General features: G+C 44.8%; 1 protein-coding gene across 1 annotated transcript in view; it reads right to left on the bottom strand.

The window, feature by feature from the left end:
- The window catches only part of LOC124803368 (protein disconnected), a 607,629-nt gene that overhangs the window by 303,151 nt on the left and 285,395 nt on the right, over window positions 1-19,083 (bottom strand). The window lies entirely within an intron of this gene.

Raw genomic sequence — 19,083 nt, 5'->3', positions numbered from 1 at the left:
TTGCTCAATAATTTTTTAGGAAACCGAGGTTGAGAATATTGGTCTATAATAATGCCTGTCCGTTCTTTCACCTTTCTTATATACAGGAGACACTTGAACTTTTATCCTGTCGCTTGGGACAAATGCAAGCTAATTAAGGGACCGATGCCACAGACTATTCGTTGTAAAACTGAAATGGGATTCCATCCGGACATGGCGACTTATTTGTTTTCAACTCTTCCAGTTGCTTCTCTACGTCACGGATGCTTATTTCTGTGTCCTCCATGATTTAATGTGTACAACAGTCAAACAGCGGTATGTTTGTACGGACCTCCTGTGTCAATATTACGTTAACGTGAAATTTAGAACTTCAACTTTCCTTTTGCTATCTTCTACCGCCACCTCAGATTGGTCGATTAGTGACTAGATAGAAGCTTCACGTGTGACCAGAAGTTCTCGGGTTCTCGATAAGATCTTTCACTGAGGAATGACGGCAGACGTTGTTGTACGCTTCGCCCATTGACCCCTTGACGGATGCACAAATTCTGGCACTATAAAAATTTGGGGTTTTTTGAAACGAGAGCGTATCACTGTATTTTTCCTCAGTATCTTCAGAATTTGATTATAAACAATGGAGGGTCGTTTCCATCCTCAATCCACGTAGTTAACTCATACGCCTCCAGAGCGCAATTTACAGTCAGTTTAAAATTTGTCCGTAATTCCCCTGTGTCCTTCACATTGGAGTTAAATGATGTGTATTCATTTCTAAGTTGGATGTTAACAACTGCTAATCCGCTTTTTCTAGCATAAATGCTCTTACGTCCTTGTCGACGGATTTATTAACGTTAGTAACCATCGTCGCTGTGATGACATTATGATCACTAACCCTTGAAACGTCCTGGCAGATTTAAAATTGTGTGCCGGATCGAGACTCGAACTCGGGACCTTTGCCTTTCGCGGGCAAGTGCTCTACCATCTGAGCTACCCAAGCACGACTCACGCCCCGTCCTCACAGCTTCACTCCTGCCAGTACCTCGTCTCCTACCTTCCAAACTTTACAGAAACTCTTCGCAGAACCTGCCCCATACTGGCATCTGCTTCCCCTGCTGTATGTCATGGCTCCCGTTTAGTTGGCTCCGGATAGATACTGTTACGTATTTTATGATTTGGTACCTAAATTAATATTTCGCGAAAATGTTACTTGTTAACTGTATTCTAGCAAAAAGTAGTCTATTCATTATATTTCATAATCCGTTGCAGACAAATGCGTTTAAAATAAGGTTAGAATTATATTACATAATTTTTCCTCTTTTGTTAACCTCTGTAGACAGCGGTAGGCCCTTACTAAGTACGTCTCCGATGGATTTAGTTACATAACATCTGAACGTCACTTCGAGTTATAGCCAAGATTGTTCCTTAAATAGGTTGTGTACACATTCCTACTCCAGTTGCGCCATCCCTTACATAATGACGCCGGCGTGACTTTAAAACTTCTTCTGATTCAGAGAAACTACAAAAATCGTTGTGCCGAAACATAATCAAGAGGAGCCTGCATCTTTACCCTGGCAAATTCACTGGTGTGCGTGGGTTAAAGCCTTCAGACGAACTTTTGCGGATTGGATTCTGCCGCTGGTATTTCTTCTTGTGATGCCTGGGGTTCAGCCTGTTTGGGTATGTGAACTCGGAGAACATCAGCCGTTGCGCGTCAGAAAATCTCCACCAGTACTTTGAAGTGCAGTTGCATAGTCACAAGATCGGCGTTTGGTGCCCAGTGCTTGGAGTCGGCACCGTAACACGAGTCTTTCAACAAGCACTAAATGCTATCCGGTATGTCCAGAAACTGTTAAGTCCATGTGTGGATCAACTTACAGGTGGTGAACGACTGTATAGGCATTTTAGGCCAGCCAGAGCAACAGCAGACACACCGCTTTGACAACCTTGACAAGAACGCACGAGGCGTTCGGTGGGGAGAGGACGATGAGCAGAGGCTGTGCAATCTCCTAGCCGCCTCGATCGCCTAGCTTTTCTCCCCGTGATTTTTACAGGTGGGGCATATTGAAAGGTCAGATCTGCTGAAATAATCCTCATACACTAAAAGGTTATTGCTACTATCATTAGACAGAGCTGCTACGCGTGTCCTACAGTTTGATGAATACAACACAGCACTGCATCGATATCAATGCTTCCATCATCTTCTGTGATGTTCAGTCTTATTTTAAGTATTTTCGGTGTTATTTTAATTTGCCCTCCCTGTAGTTTGTAACTGGCTCTGTCCTTTCTGTCAAGAAAAAGCACATCCTCGCTGAAGATGGAAATGTAATGTTTGGCACATTTATTCGCGTGCGACTGTTTTGTTATAATTTCCTCGCTATGGCTTCTGAGTAATGTGTACCTTCTCACTTTTTTCCATCACTCCTTTCGGTTACAGATAAGTGCATAAAAATATGTAACTATGAAAAATTTACTGAATATTGGCCTACCACAGCGCGAGGCAGAAGCAGCAGTTGCCTGTATGATACTAGGCACACGTTGAAGTACATCTGAGCAAACACAAAAATGTTAAACATATTTTTTCTTTTCATAAGAAGGAATGTTGGCCGAAAGGAAGATAACTAAGTTGGCTCAAATGGCTCTGAGCACTATGGGATTTAACTTCTGAGGTCATCAGTCCCCTAGAACTTAGAACTACTAAACCTAACTAACCTAAGGACATCACATACATCCATGCCCGAGGTAGGATTCGTACCTGAGACCGTAGCGGTGGCGTGGCTCCAGACTGAAGCGTCTTGAACCGCTCGGCCACTCCGGCCGGCGATAAATAAGTGAAGAGTGGCAGGTGAAAGATGGACTGTTAAGGTTTAGCCACGACAGTACACGCCAGAAGGAATTTAGAGAAATCTCTCTCTCTATCCAAACAGGCCCAACAGTACCGACTGACGACCGTGTCATCCTCAGCCGATAGGTTTGACTGGATGCGGATATGGAGAGACATGTCGTCTGCACACAACTCTCCTGGCCGTTGTCAGATTTAGTGACCGGAGCAGCTACTTCTCAATCAAGTAGCTCCTCTATTGACCTCACAAGGACTGAGAACACCCCGCTTGCCAACAGCGCTCGGCAGACTCGGACGGTCACCCATGCAAGTGCTAGCCAGGCCCGACAGCGCTTAACTTCGGAGAACTGAAGGGAACAAGCGTTACCACTGCGGCAAGGGCGTTGGCTAGAGAAACTTGACCTATCCTAAATCGTGATGTCCGACCAGGAAAGCAGTTTGATACTACAGAAAGTACAGATGAGGCAGGCACGCAGATGTTAAGGACAAGAGATAACTGTGCCACAATTTACGATTGCGTATGTTGCAGCTAAAGTGCTCCTCAACATACACTGATTACCCACCTGAAGATCCGATTACGTAAAGGCTACTGGTGAGAACAAACTAATTGCTCAGAAGTCTCAGTAGAAAGGAAGCAGTAATACAACGTGGGAAGAAGAGTATCGGTATAAGGAGAAGGCAATGGCACGCAGATGGAATTTTCGCTGGCACGACGGTAGCTGGCAGGCAGACGGCAGGCGCCGCTGGGCCGACGAACCGTATTTACACTGGCGCGTTTTCTTAATTGCGCGGTGTTCTTTGTTAACTAAAGAGCCACCGTGACCCGGCGCGGTCCAGGATTTCTCACTCGTGGCTTTACGGCCGGCAGGCACGCGATGCCGAAAGGCGGTGCCGCGGGGATACCTGTTCTCATTTGCAGGTCTGCGCGCGGTCGGCAGCCAGCTCGCCGCGCCGGCTCTGGACCGCCAAGCTGCCGCAGCCTCTGACTGGAGGAGAGCTAGACGACTCACCGTACCTCTGTCTCTCTCTCTCTCTCTCTCTCTCTCTCTCTCTCTCTCTCTCTCTCTGGCTCTCTCTTTCTAGTGAAACAACACGAAAGTACTGGAAATATCACTTCCAAAAACTGAAGATGTCGTCGTGTTGTCTGAATCGAAGCAGTAAATTTCCAGAAACGATCCGCGTAAAACAAGCACTACAGGGAAAACTGCTATCAGAAGGGCTAGCAAAAATTAATTCACGACTAACGTGTGAACACGGTACCGAAAATCTGTACCGATGTAACGGTCCAGTTAAATATGATTCTTAATTCTCGCTAAAATATGAATTTAAAATTTGAAATAGAAGAACGCGTATCTGAAACTGTTGCTGAGTGATGGGAGAAGGGCGACACATCGTAAAAATCCATTTATCGTTAAATAGCCGATGCCCGCTGCTGCCCGGTTACGTACACACATCAAAAAAAGTTTCGCATCAATCCGGTTTCCAGGACTCCTGAAGATAGACGTGGATTGTGGATACTGTATCACAGACACTGTCCCTTCGACTGTTCAGCGATGTCACTAAACCCGCCCAATGATGTAAACATCCATGCATGAGCAGCACCTATTATACCGAGTGGGTCCGACAGCCGATCAGTTCCAGACATTCCACCGGGAAGGAGGTACACGGCTCGTGTTGTCTGTAGTTCAACCGTGTCTAGACGGTCAATGCCGCATTTAGATCGCGTCGGCATTGTTACTTTGTGCCAGCAAGGGCTCTCAACAAGGGAAGTGTCCAGGCGTCTCGTAGTGAACCAAAGCGATGTTGTTCGGACATGGAGGAGCTACAGAGACAGGGACTGTCGATGACATGGTTCAAATGGTTCAAATGGCTCTGAGCACTATGGGACTTAACATCTATGGTCATCAGTCCCCTAGAACTTAGAACTACTTGAACCTAACTAACCTAAGGACAGCACACAACACCCAGGCATCACGAGGCAGAGAAAATCCCTGACCCCGCCGGGAATCGAACCCGGGAACCCGGGCGTGGGATCGATGACATGCCTCGCTCAGGCTGCCTAAGGGCTACTACTGCAGTGGATGACCGTTACCTACGGATTATGGCTCGGAGGAACCCTGACTGCAACGCCACCGTGTTGAACAGTTATTTTAGTGGAGCCACAGAACGTCGTGTTACGACTCAAACTGTGCGCAATAGGCTGCATGATGTGCAACTTAACTCCCGACGTCCAAGGCGAGGTCCATTTTGTAACCACGATCTCTATTCCAATTTTCTGCACAGATTCCGGAACCAAGGTGATGCAAAACTTTTTTTGATGTGTGTATTTATTCCAATCTTCTATTATCCCATCTCCTCCTTTCCCCTTTCTCTGTCCAACTCCTTCAGCACTCTCTTTGTCTACCTCTTCCACCCTCCCTCTCTCTGTCCATCTCCTCCAAATCCTTCTCTCTGACCATCTCCTCCAAATTACTCTCTCTGACCATCCCCTGTCCTTATCTATGACCACCTGCCCCTCCTCCTTCTGTCCTTTTCCGTCCCCCTCTGTCCATCTCCTCCTTTCCCTTCTCCTTGTCCATTTCTTCCTTCCATGTCCACGTTATCACCTCCACTCCCACAGGATACTGCTGGTTCTCCCCCGCCCCTACCCTCACCAGTATTTCTTCGGGGATAATAAGTAAATGACTACCAAATCTGGTTGACATCGATCCAGAGCGTTAGGAGGAGCATTTACCTGTGGCTTTCGCCGCGTACGCACACTTCGCACGTATTTAACATATTTGTGCACTTTTTCATCTGTATCTCCAGCTGATTTCACCCTGCAGTTTCACTTTAACGCAGTTCAATGTTTATCACGTCAGATCACCCGAACTATGTGTCGTACAATGATATAATTGTGCAGGTTCATTCGTTGCCAGAAGTGAATGCTGTTCCCAAAATATGTTACTAATAGAGTTAGTAGTAAATAACTGATAAATTAAAACGTCATGCCTGATGCGGCATTTTTACTAAATGTTGAGCGAAAATACAGAAAGCGATAAACTTTATTTCTTTCAGCATTTTCTGGGGATTGTCACCGAGAAAAGGTCTCGTTAAGTTTTCAAATTATGTGGAAAGTTAGTCGCATGTCACTAAGCCCTCTTATTCTAAAATACTAGGTGAATAAAGTCTGGGGGTTACACATTTTTCACCACCACCACCACCACCACCACCACCACCACCACCACCACCACTCTTTAATGGTGATGTCCTAAACCCCACTTCTAAACTATCTATACAGTAAATGATATGTTTACCACTTTTAGCTGAAATCTATCCAGTAATCTAGGAGGATATGTGGAAGATACATATATTTCTATAACATCTATGGTTGCATAATACCGCAGAGAACGGCCGTCACACTATACAGCTTAGAGTGAATGCAATGGAGCCACTGAACAGTAGTTTAACAACAAGAGGCACAGCATCCACAAACAAACACTGTTTTCTCAGGAATCAATACAAATGCGACATAATATAGTCAATCGACGTACTGCATCCGTTACGGTACGACTTGTACATGACTGCGCCAGGACAGCACGATTTGATTTATCATTGTCTATTATTCAAGCTGTTAGGTTAGACCTGTGAGGCACAGTGCCGGTAATGTTACCACAAGTACACACTGTGATCGATAGTTTATTTCTCAAATCAGCCAATGTCGAAGTGTACTCGATTAATTTCCCAATAATTTTAAGCAGATCGCAGTTTCTGAGCGGCGCGTTGAGCTACAAATATTTATTTCTTGGATTAACATCTTATGTTCAGTTTTGTTAGCAGAGCGAGGGGCTACATCTGTCGTCCCTGATATGAATTTTATACTGGTAACTTAATTTTTCTACTGGATTTTTATTCAGACCCTACACTGCGGTGCTGTACCCGAGCCAAATTGTAAGAAATAAATTAAATTTTTACTGAACTTTCACGATCGGAATTTGAGGCAATCTTATATAAGATTTAAATACATTCAATCCTCATCATAAGAAAAGGAGCCGCCACACCGCTCTTCGACGTTCGCCCTCCGGCATATAAACGCTGCTCCCCCGGGCCTGAGATCCCGCCGTCATCCCTCTACGCCAGCCGGCCAGCATCTCCGTCGGCTACTGCTGTCCTGAACGCAGCAGCAGGTGGTGGCGCTGACAATGTAAACATGTCGGATCTGGATCCCGCAGGAAACGACCGCGGGGGTGGCGGAGAGAGGCTAATTAGCGTCAGCAGATAGGCATCGCTCATTAGCCAGGCGGGTGCCCGCCGGCGCGCTGCCCTAATCCGTTATTAATTACTGCCAGCCACCAGCGGCCTCGTAGTATGCTAATGGCGGGCACAGCCGCACGCCAGAATCTTCTCTTCCACCATCCTGCAGCCTCTGCCTCAAGTAGGTTGTCCCGTTTAGAGAATAGATTCCTAAAGTTATTTCTTGCATCTACTGTTACCACTGAAGTGCTAAAATAAAGAGCACAAACAGTAAGAAGCATGAAGATTTTACATATCTGCGGTCTTTCGTGGCTGGTCCCCACTGTGACAGAACACTGTTCTGCACCGAACGAAACGTCGAGCATTTTATAATCTAGAAGAGGAATATGACGCTACCTAATAACTCAGATTATACCATTACCATAACAACTGACTGGGAAGTCCACAAGAGTATTGCCACTTCAGTGCCCAATGGGAGATACTACAGTATGAACAGGCAGTACACATGAGCGCTGTTAGATAGATTAATATGTTGAGAGAAACTGAAGAGTCACACCATAATGATTATTTCTGGAGATCAGAATGAAACGTTCACCCCACAGCGAACTGCCCTGGAACAAACAGCTTTTGGAGGATATGAGAGTGAGAGAAGGAGAGGGAAGGAGGGAGAGGGATGGATGGGGGAGGGGGGGGAGGGAGGGAGGGAGGGAGGGTGAGAGGGAGGGAGAGAGGGAGGGAGGGAGGGAGGGAGGGAGGGAGGGAGGGAGGCAGGGAGAGAGGGAGGGAGGGAGGGAGAGACTAAGGGAAGTGAATGAGGGGCAGTAAGAGAAGAGAATCATGAAGAGTAAGAGAATGAAGGTGAGTAAGGGAAGAGGATGAGTTGGAGGAGGAGTAGGAGTAGGGGAAGAAAATGAGGAGAAGCTGGGGAAGGGAACTAGGAGTTGGGAAGAGAATGAGAAGGAGTAAAGGAAGAGAATGAGTAGTTGAAAGAGAATAGTACAGAGTAGGTAAGAAGGGAGTGTGCGGCAGGTTAAGGGCTTCAAGGGGAGTATGAGATGGTACAGGGAAGTATGGGCAGGTTTGGGGAGATATAGGGGGGGGAGGGAGGAGGAGGAGGAGGAGGATGAGTGTCAGGAAGTAGTGAGAAGTAAGAGAGGGAGTATGGGGGAGGGAAGGTGTAGAGTATGGGGAAGGAAAGGGGTGAGGTTTGAGTTACAGGATGGAGTATGGGGCAGGTAAGACAGGGAGTATACACATAAAATGAAATGAACGAATGGCACTATTGGCTGAGAGACCCCATCCTCGGATGTTTCGCCACGTAGTGAATTTTTTATTTCTCTGATCCCACTGAGAACTGAAGTTGGAATCTGCTGATCTAGAGGCAATAACGCTGAATACTAGACCACGAGCTGTGGACTAGCGTACGGAAATGTAACAGAGAATGTACTACCGTTGACGGCGATGGGGGGCGCCAATAGGAGGGGGGGGCGGTGTTCAGCGGGAGTATGGGTGAGATTAGGGGGAGTGCGGGAGCGAGTGATAAGCCGAAGGAGCATGTCGAAGGAGAGGGATAGGGAGAGAGAATAGAAAGGGGGAGAGGAAGAGGTGACAGGGGAAGGAATTGCGGCTCTAAGGGATGCCGATAACCCAGCCTCGATGGCGCAGTGAGTAAGAATATTGGCTGTAAATGATGCGCGGTTTTTATGTTTCTGTAGTGTTCATATTCTCCTCGAAAATAAATAAACCGAAGAAAATCACGAATTGGGCATCCCATCAGTGTCTGCCTCTAGCATACGTGACGACTTGCAAATTAAACAACGAAGCACTAAGCACGTGTTACCACGTTGTCTGACGTTCAGAAATTTTGAGAAAGTTATTGACACAGTTACAACAAATCGGCAATTATAAGTATGTTCTTACTGCAAATTACATCAGATTTCATCACGATTGTGAGCAATTCAGATCAGAATTCTATATGTTAGTGGAATATATCTGAACCAGATTCGTTTTGTTGATTAGATTTTACTGATTGCTTTGAGTTGAGATAAGAGTCAAGCTTAAATAACGAATAGATATCTTAGTCTCACAGTATACTTGGGAAATAATTATAAGACGACTACATTAACAATCATCTCATCGCAAAAGCAATTGAGATTATCAATGAAATCACAGGCAGTTGAATGTAGCTAGTTGGACTTCAAAAGAAACAAATACGAGCGTTAAAAAAGCATGGGGAGATTTTGGTACACTACGGAAAAGTTTCCAAAACTGATGCGACTCAATCAGAAAGCCTACAATTACGAGGTATTACCACTTTTGGCTTGAAGCAGTCAAAAGAGGACTTTTAATGCAAAAATCATTCAAAAGCTGAGGCATGCTCAGTGGGCAATGGGAAGATGCTTGTTGGGAATTACTGGGAAAGAAAAATCGGGAATCTAACTGGAATACACGTAATTATGGCGACAGTGTTGGGACAGATGTGTAGCCAGCCCTTGGTGGCGCGGAAAGGGGGGCGGGGGTGGAGATGGACAACGGAGTTCTTTGCTAGATACGAAGAGGTGACAGAGGACCGAGACGACGTAAAAGAAGTTGAGTTGATGACTTTACGAGACATACAGGTACATGGATGAGTACTTTTAATTGTCACTGCTGAACAAAAAAAAAAAAAAAAAAAAAAAGTTCAAAAGTGTGTGAAATGTAATAGGACTTAACTGCTAAGGTCAGCAGTCCCTAAGCTTACACACTACTTAACCTAAATTATCCTAAGGACAAACACACACACCAATGCCCGAGGGAGGACTCGAACCTCCGCCGGGACCAGCCGCACAGTCCATGACTGCAGCACCCTAGACCGCTCGGCTAATACCGCGCGGCACTGCTGAACAAATCAGGAAGGCGAGGGCATGCCACCTCCAATGAAATCATCCCTACTAAATCACTAACCCTGCTGCAGCTGCTGCTGGTGGTGGTGGTGCTGCTGTAAATTCTCATCGTGAGGCTGTCAGTTACTTTGCGAGAAACAGTATCAAAACCCTTCGAACAGCACTCTGTACTTACATGCGTTGATCCCTAGGATGCAACAGGATGTTTGTGAAACTTCCTGGCCAACTGTGTGCTGGTCCGAGCTTCGAACTCGGGACCTTTGCCTTTCGCTGGCAAGTGCTCTAGCATCTGAGCTACCCAAGCGCGACTAATGCCCCGTCCCACAGCTTTACTTCGGCCAGTACCTCGTCTCGTACCCTCCAAACTTTACAGAAGCTCTCCTGCGACCCTTGCAGAACTAGCACTCCTGAAAGAAAGGATATTGCGGAGACATGGGTTAGCCATAACCTGGGGGATGTTTCCAAAATGAGATTTTCACTCTGCAGCGGAGTGTGCTCTAATATGAAAGTTCCTGGCAGATTAAAACTTTGTGCCGGACCGAGACTCGAACTCGGGACCTTTGCCTTTTGCGGGCAAGTGCTCTACCATCTGAGCTACCCAAGCACGACTCACGCCCCGCCCCACAGCTTTACTTCTGCCAGTACGGGTCGTGAGTCGTGCTTGGGTAGCTCAGATGGTAGAGCACTTGCCCGGGAAAGGCAGAGGTCCCGAGTTCGACTCTAGGTCCAGCACACAGTTTTAATCTGCCAGGAAGTTTCACATCAGCGTACACTCCACTGCAGAGTGAAAATCTCATTCTGGAAACATCCCCCAGGCTGTGGCTAAGCTGTGTCTCCTCAATATCCTTTCTTTCAGGAGTGCTAGTTCTGCAAGGTTCGCAGGAGAGCTTATGTAAAGTTTGGAAGGTAGGAGACGAGGTACTGGCAGAAGTAAAGCTGTGGGACGGGGCGTGAGTCGTTCTTGGGTAGCTCAGATGGTAGAGCACTTGGCCGCGATAGGCAAAGGTCTACATTTCGAGTCTCGGTCCAGCACGCAGTTTTAATCTGCCAGGAAGTTTCATATCAGCGCACACTCCATTGCAGAGTGAAAATCTCAATCAGGATGTTTGTGATACACCAGGAAGCTGCTCATTTCATCAGCTGGTACTGGCTACCGCTACGGCGCTTAATCCGCTGGAAGCTCGGCCACGGCGCCTTCCCTTCCTGGCCCACCGGAAGAGGTTAGCAGTCTGTGCGTGCGCCCACGCTCGTCCGTGGCGTCGACCCTGGGAGGCGGGCGCTGTTGGCATTCCGGGCAGAAGTGAGTCACCGGCGCCAGATGGCGCTACGGGCGCCGGACTCCACACACTGGACAGCAGACGCCGGCGGCCTCGTTAGCCGCGCCGCTTTGTACTCGGCGCCAGCACTCTGACGCCTCCGTCAGCAAAACCAACGGAGCGCTCCGCGCCGCGCGACCGATGCAGTTACTCTGGCCCGCACAATGCCGCCGTCACGTACTGATGGACGCAGTTGCCCGCCTGACATCTGCACGCATTCGCGAGCACTGTCTGCCGAAAAAGGAGAGACGGTGGCTCGGAATAACAGTAGTTTCACTGGCTACGAGGCGTGTCAGTCGTGGTACCGGAACACCTTCGGCATTCAAAGGTCCAGTGGGTGGCTGGTCCCGTTAGACGCAGTTGCTAAGGAATTTAAGAAAATGTGGCGCAATATACACAAAGCATCAATTAGCTACGGTCTGTGTAGTACAGAATAACTGAATGAATCTCTGGCAATCTTTGCTGCACCATGGTTAATTGAACCCTCTGTTAAACTGCACGGCCTCCTACACATTGAAAAAGTTTTCGATTGTCCTGAGCCACAGTCAACCGTATTTTTTGAAAGAATACACTGTCTGTATATTACTGTAGTTTTCTTCTGTACAAGATAGATTTCGACCATTACGACATTATCTTGTACATCTACAAATACGTGATTACTCTGCTGTTCACAATAAAGTACCTGGCAGAGGGTTCAATTAACCACCTTCAAGTTGTCTCTCTACCGTTCCATTCTCGAACGGCGCGAAGGAAAAACGAGCACGGAAATTTTTCTGTGTGAGCCCTGATTTCTCTTATTTTATCGTGATGATCATTTCTCCCTATGTAGATGGGTGCCAACAGAATGTTTTCGCAATCGGAGAAGAAAACTGGCGACTGAAGTATCATGATGTATTATTGTATGATTATATGATAGCGGAACAAACACTGGTAGCACTTCTGTAAAATATCTGGGAGTATGCGTACGGAACGATTTGAAGTGGAAGATCATATAAAATTAATTGTTGATACGGCGGGTGCCAGGTTGAGATTCATTGGGAGAGTCCTTAGAAAATGTAGTCCATCAACAAAGGAGGTGGCTTACAAAACACTCGTTCGACCTATACTTGAGTACTGCTCATCAGTGTGGGATCCTTACCAGATCGGGTTGACAGAGGACATAGAGAAGATCCAAAGAAGAACGGCGCGTTTCGTCACAAGGTTATTTGGTAAGCGTGATAGCATTACGGAGATGTTTAGCAAACTCAAGTGGCAGACTCTGCAAGAGAGGCGCTCTGCATCGTGGTGTAGCTTGCTGTCCAGGTTTCGAGAGGGTGCGTTCCTGGATGAGGTATTGAATATATTGCTTCCCCCTACTTATACCTCCCGAGGAGATCACGAATGTAAAATTAGAGATATTCGAGCGCGCACGGAGGCTTTCCGGCAGTCGTTCTTCCCGCGAACCATACGCGACTGGAACAGGAAAGGGAGGCAATGACAGCGGCACGTTAAGTGCCCTCCGCCACACACTGTTGGGTGGCTTGCAGAGTATAAATGTAGATATAGATGTAGATGAGAAGATCCCGTCGCAACGAAAAACGCCTTTGTTTTAATGTTTACCACTCCATTTCACGTATCTTGTCTGTGGCGCTGTCTCCCCCATTTCGCGATAATACAAAACGAGCTGCCCTTCTTTGAACTTTTCCGATGTCATCCGTCGGCCCTACCTGATGCGGATCCCTCACCACACAGCAGTACTCCAGAATAGGGAGGACAAGCGTTGTGTAAGGAGTCTCCTTGGTAGACCTGTTGCACCTTTTAAGTGTTGTGCTAATGAATCGCAATCTTTGGTTTGCTCTACCCACTAATTATCTATGTGTTCGTTCCAATTTAGATTATTTGTAATTGTAATCCTTAAGTATTTTGTTGAATTTACAGCCTTAATTTTTGTGTGACTTGTCGCGTAATCGAAATTTAGCGAATTTATTTTAGTACTCATATGAATAACTTCACACTTTTCTTCATTCATGGTCAATTGCCACTTTTCGCACCATACAGATATCTTATCTAAATCATTTTGCAATTCGTTTTGGTCATCTGATGACTGTTCTTAGACCTCTGACACGTCATATCCGGTGAAGTCGGCCCAAAGTAGGTAAACAAAAGACTAGCACATCTCATAACACGTAATAGAATATGTAACCTAGAGCACAATCAGCAACTACAGCACTAAAATATTTCCAGTTCAAGAATAATTTTTCATTGCGTAACTAATAATAATGCATTGAATTAAATTTTTAAAATATGAGCACCAATCTGCTGGAAATACTGAATTCGCTCTGGTAGTGTTATACACAGTGGCGGTTGAGATTATGCGCTTGGCAACTTCGCACTGAGCAGCGGCAGAAATTGTAAATGATGGTTGGCAGTCTTATCTATTGAAACAGAGAGGCGAAGGTCGAAAACGAACGCAATCAAACATACAAAGACTGAGTTAATCACCCAGCTCTTTAAACGCGATAATGTTAACATTAATACTAATATACTTTCAGTAGATTCGGTGATATTACAAGACTGGCAAGTGAAAATGTTCGGGAAAACGTAAGTAGAACACCTAGAATTGATGAACGATCTCAGAAGAACCTCTTGCAATAGCGCTGGGGACCTGTAAGACGATGCGCCATGCTCGAACAAACCATACTCATGATTACAGCTGGAAAAGTCAATTATGTAAAGTATTGTACAACTCCACAATTGAACTTCAAAGCAAAAATGGCAAACGATAAATAAACCAATAGCGAGTGGAGTACCAACATGGAGTACCAACACTCGAAATGAAAATTTATCACTGTAACCTACTGTACCTCTGTCAACAATAAAAATTGGACACATATTATATGGAATGTTTTATTGAAATTAACAGTATGCTACTATATCCTAAAATATTTGATGTTCCCCCTGAAACACCCTGTGCATATAATAGTGAAGTAACATTCTTTTACTAAGCCACATGGGACAGTCAAATAGAAACGTCCAGCGAAGCTATTGCAATGTAGTCGCAGCAACCTTGGCAACATGTGGGCCTGGTTGTTTTGACTACGCTGGGAAGGCCTTATGCATACTCCAAAGAGTCCCGATTTCTTATCACGTCTCGTTTTATTTGACTGTCCCCTTATAAAGTCACATTTCATTGTAGCAGTGTATAGTGTCAGTCATCAGTAGCTGAGACGTTCGTCGCATAGTACCACTACTAATGAGCACTATTATAAGCTATTATAAATTCATCTCTAGATGACCCAAGAAGCTTATGAACAAGCAATTATAGATGTAAGAGCAAACTGTTGCGCACCCGGCCTGAAAATGCCTTAACGACGATGCCTGAAACAACAGAAAAATCAGGCCGACCCCCGGTCGCGCATCTCGCGCTCACTCTTCAGTATACAAAACCCATCTTCCCACGCTGCAGACTTCTCGGAAAGGCTATTTCCTTCCACAAAATTAGTGACTTGGCTTATAATTCCCCCGACGGAGTTCTAGAATTCCCTGGTAATTTTGCTATGCATGTTGTCCGCCGGACCGAGATAATGATAAGCGAGGGGGCACTCACAACTTTCTGTTTTAATTATAAACGCTGGGTTCATTTTTGGGCAACCGTTCGCAATTAGTTGGCCGCTCTTGTGTGAGTCCGAGCCTAATTCCCCCAAGCGGCCGTCCTTGGTTTGCAAATGACATCGTATTCTGCTTAATAACTCGCGGCCTTCTCTAGCGCTAACCAGAGGGCAGTCGTAACTGATAATTAAACGAGGACCCGTGCTCTGTCAGCAGTAACGGTCTCCTCTGGCGTTTATTAACACAAGCTGGCGTCACTCGTAACATGTCGCTGATTGTTTATCGCTGACAGAAAACTAATCTTGAGTGGTAATGTGGGGATTGTCCGATTCTTTGTTTTGTCATTTAGCAGTTGCAAAGAATCCCAGTAAATATGTCAAATCCTTTGTTGTTTCCTCTAACTATTTGTAAAAAACTGTGTTACACACTTTCCATTTTTTTGTCATTAGCCTTTCAGTTGGTTTAATCCTGTCCTCCAAATTTTCATGTTTTCTGCTAATCTTTTGATATCCACCGAACAGCTACGCTCTACAACTTCTGTAATGTATTTTGAATACGAGGGGTGGTCAGGAACTAAGGTTACAAAGCCTGCAGTGATACGTCTACATTTTATTTCATATAACCAATACAGCCAACTGTAAGTGCATTCATTAGATTATTTTCGACATAGCCCCCTTATCGGTTTAGGCACTTGTTGCTTCGTGAGTTGAGTCTGAATGTATCCTTCTGGCAAAACTCCTGTCCTTGCTTGTTCAGCCACGATGACGCAAAGTGTTTCATCCCCAAGTCTGAAGCGAAACGTCCGCCTCCTAGGTACTCTTTCAAGTGAGGAAAATTGGCGAAAATCGCTTGAAGCAAGGTCCGGACTTTAGGGAGGGTTTTTGTATGTCCATCCTTTTGACAGGAGGTCTTTGGGACGACGGCCGTTTACCATTGTGAGAAAATAAAACGCCTACAGCCGTCCTTGTGATTTTATTCATTTTGTTGCAACCAGTTTCGGTGCTTCAATGTGCCATCTTAAGGCCTGTACGTAAAAACATTAACGATAGCACTGTCAACTTATCAATCAAGCGACACAGAAACAGATTAAAAACAGAATGAGAAATACGGATAAGACTCTACAAGTGAATTTACAGCAAACATTTGATAGAACCAACAGATACGTCCATTGTCACATATCTACAATATACCATAACGAATTTTCATTCAACACATTGGGCAATTATATTATTTATTCAAAACTTATTTAAATAACTATTCATGATTTTTATTGGCCGGTCGGAGATACATTACCTGCACAAATCTGAAATAACCTACTGAAAGACAAAATAACTGTAAAAGGTGGTGAATGTACGAGTATTAAAGAGACAATATCTTACAAACAAGTGAAGAGAAGGAAAATGACCTGTATGTCGCGTCAAAGTATAATGAGGGTCATACATTATGTCATATATATAATGTCCAAGACGTGTTCGAAGACCGAATATAAGACCCATCTCAGATCATAACATACGTAGAACGTATGTAAAACGTCCACACGAATCTGTTCACGATGAAAAACTTTCACGTGCGAATGGATCTATGTATCATGCACTGCCATGAAACAATCACACAAAAGGGACGCTAAGTAGCGTGCAAGGATGCAGTGCATCATGAAGGATGACTCAACAATATATATACACGAAAAATCAGAAAAGCTTTCTGACTAGCACACCGCTCAAAGAGTACTCATGTGTGTTAAACATCTGTGATCACGAAGAAATAAATTAGATTAAAAATAATAAAAAATAATATATAGTTATGAATGTGTACTGTAACCACTATATACTTGGGTCTTGCGATGAAACTAAAACCAAAAGGCATTACATCCCTGCAATTAATTTTTTTTAAACGAAAATAGCAGTCATACAAATCGTGTAAATGTCATTCACATTATTAATTGATCAGTGAAGAGGCCACACAACATGCCAGTAATTAAACCGTAAGTAAATGTGATATGTCAGTCAAATTTAAAACTGTGAACGTGGGACAGAATCTATAAGCTGGCAATGCATACACTATGACAGAAAAAAAACCCTCACTGGAACACTGGCAATGCCACGAGTCGTACCTAACGGAACTCAAGATAACGTAATGTGAATCCACGTAAAACTGAAGACAGGCACATAATCACTAAATGTGTCACGTATGACTAACGTAATTGCATGTGAAAGAGAAGGAGGCATTTAAAGACATCTAGATACAGTCCTAGGGCTAACACACACAGTTCCACCACCATGCACCTAACTAGAGGCCAATGGCAGCAACGTTCGCATCAGTTAGCTTCTTGACAAGATGGCCATCTTGTTCACTGCACTACTGATTAGTTCTTGTGATCGTGTTTCTAAGTTACTGTTACGTTAGTGAAAATTTGTGAACAGCGATCAAAAAAGCCAAAAAAGCCAGGGAAATGGAAACACCTCAGCTCAACACAAGGAGACTGCCACGCCAGAAGAACAAAGTGAGTGACTGTTACAAAACATCAGTCCAACTTCCAAAGTGACATCGCCTCTTACTAAGTTTCCTCTTCTTCCACAGGATAACCACAGCATTTATGAAAAGACTATGTAACATCAGTATAATCTCATCGTGAAATTGTTTTTGTAGTGCCATTTAGCCTGAAGATGAGGTATTCCCTCGAAATAAGTAGCAAAATAAATAAATAATACTATAGTTAACAAAGTTTGTGACTGATAGCGGTAATTTAAAAAACCATTACATATTTCTTGAGACAGTCACGGTCGAAAAATAATGAAAATGACTTCAAATGTGACGAATGCTACTGAATGACATTCCCAATTATATAGTCGTATTCTCCAACGTGATCTTCCCGTTTTTTTAAATCCTACCCACGATCAGAGCTATGATCTATTGACGGCGTGCTAGATCGGCCACTGCGATCCTCGTCCGTGACGCTTTCGATACCGGCCGCAAACTTTCGACACCATTGCGACATGCTGAAAAGACATTACAGTCTCTCCCTAAAACTCTACCCGCTGCCAGCGAATTTAGCCACGGTTACATGTTCCGAACACAGAAATAGAATAACGGGGCGTCTCTAAAGAGTCCCCATTTGTGTTTACTTGCAACTAACGCTGTAGGTGGCGGGTGGCTGAAACTCTGCACGGTTGCAAATCCCATGTGTCAAAATTACTGCACACTATTAATTTCTCTATAACTGACGAGATTCTAGGATTATCGCCCTTATAATCTTACTTGCTGATATCCCTCGTATAGTCTTTGCCTGCCGTTACAATTTTTCCACGCTAGAACTCTCTTTCAGTGGTAAGTTTAGCTACTTCTGTACGCGTAACAGATGCCTCATTAGCTAACCACTTCTAAAAATGATTTTCGATAGACTTCTTTTATCTATTGTATTTAGCACCTCTTCAAATTTTATTGTCCGCCGCAATAGCTGAGTGGTCAGCGCGGCGGTCTGTCACGCCAAGGAGCCCGGGTTCGATTCCCGGCTGGGTCGGGTATTTTCTCCGCTCAGGGACTGGGTGTTGTCTTGTCCTCATTATCAGTTCATCATGATCAGTGGAAGGCAACGGGAAACCACCACTGGAATCACTTCCTAGACGCTCATGCGGTGGACCTCTCTGACGAGGCTTCCCCCATGACAAGACCTGCCGTAAGGAAGAACACACAGATTTTGTCACATTTTATTGCTATAACGAGAGTTAAGCCTGTTTTACACGAAGGCTTTCAAGTCAGAATGGCTACACGTGGAGGGGGCAGGTCACGTGTCAGTGTGTAAATCATCCGCTAAACACGTCACGAGTGGGTCAGTGACGTCAGCGATCAATTACCTGTGTCGAGCGCAGAGTTCTAAAAGCCGAGTTTTCTGTAGAAAGGGCATGCGCAGAATGAGGAGACCGTGGCGTCTTACGCTAACATCGGAATTTAACCTATTCTCACCGCGTTCATTCATGTTCCAGTACCTAATGAATTTTGTACTTTTTAAATTCCCGTAACTCTATTCGTAAAAGTGGAACCCGCCTGTCTGTCCGACTGTTAAGAAACCTATTTCTCAGGAACGGGGAAGTTTCAAATTGAAACTTATGTCACATACTGAGGTCTATGGTCTCTTGGCGGCGTAAGAAACTTTGAGATTCTAAGTCAATGCAATCAATAGATACAGTCACTTACGTAACATATTTTGATACCTTGCCAATTTAGACTTCGACAGGCAAAAATCGTCGAAATTCTC

This window comes from Schistocerca piceifrons, chromosome 6 (assembly GCF_021461385.2).
Source record: "Schistocerca piceifrons isolate TAMUIC-IGC-003096 chromosome 6, iqSchPice1.1, whole genome shotgun sequence".
Taxonomy (NCBI): domain Eukaryota; kingdom Metazoa; phylum Arthropoda; class Insecta; order Orthoptera; family Acrididae; genus Schistocerca; species Schistocerca piceifrons.
The sequence above is the reverse complement of the archived record's forward strand: the minus strand, read 5'-3'. Positions and strand labels throughout refer to the sequence as shown.